Raw genomic sequence first — 1,007 nt, 5'->3', positions numbered from 1 at the left:
TTACAAGTTCTATTATTTTCTTCTTACATCCCAAAGGATTGTACAATTAAAGCTTACGTGACCATGCTGGTTGATTTCTATGAATTCCGTGACTCCCAGGTTCTGCTGATGCCTCCACAACAGAGAAAGCTTTGGGATTTGTAATCAGGTCAGAATGACCTCTGAGCATAGTGAAGCTAGGGCCTGAACATGTGACTCATAAGGGATGAAGCAGGTACGGAGGTTTTGACAGCCTTACTTAAAATCAGAAGTCCGATTGCTCAACACTCTAATTTTTTGCAAGGTGCAAGCTCCTTCAACCTCAATTTCCTAAAGATGGGTTTAATTTGGGATAGGAAAATAATGAAATATTCTATGGAAAGTACTTTCCAATCTATATTCTAAAGGATAAGGCACTATCAATATGCTTATTTTTGTTTTCTAAAATGCCAGCATCTTCGGTAATGTAGGCAACACAGTATAGGTTTGTTAAATGAATGAGTGAGAAAAGAAATTAATTAATGAAATAACACATTAGCTTGTTATATGACTAAGGAAGTTTCCAGAAACAGAAAACACAGGAAAATATATTGTCATAGCAAGGTTTTGGGGGTTTTGTTTGTTTCTTTGATTGATTTCAAATGATGAGACTCCAGGGATAAATGACTCCAGAATTATTCAATTTAATAGCTCAAAGCCATTGGAAAGAACACACTGAGCTGTTTTGAACAGTTGACCATCTTTGACTTGATCTACTCAATTTCCAAGATGCTGCCACAGTTCTGAGCAGCTAGGAAGATGGCAGCGTCCATAGGCTCAGTGATGGGTGTCACGCCATAAGCCCATTCTTTCAGGACAAGAGTAATGATGCCGGTAGAATTTATTTCTTTCAAGTCTTCATTAATTTTCTACAACACTGGCTTCTGTTGTTTATGTTCTGTTTTTTTTGGCCACAAGGCATATAGGATCCCATCTCCCAACCAGGGATGGAACCTGCATCACCCTCTCCCCCCAGCCCCCCCCCCCCC

The sequence above is a fragment of the Bison bison genome, unplaced genomic scaffold (genome assembly GCF_000754665.1).
Source record: "Bison bison bison isolate TAMUID 2011002044 unplaced genomic scaffold, Bison_UMD1.0 scf7180017864029, whole genome shotgun sequence".
In the NCBI taxonomy this organism is placed as follows: Eukaryota; Metazoa; Chordata; class Mammalia; order Artiodactyla; family Bovidae; genus Bison; species Bison bison.
This window is presented reverse-complemented; position numbering follows the sequence as displayed.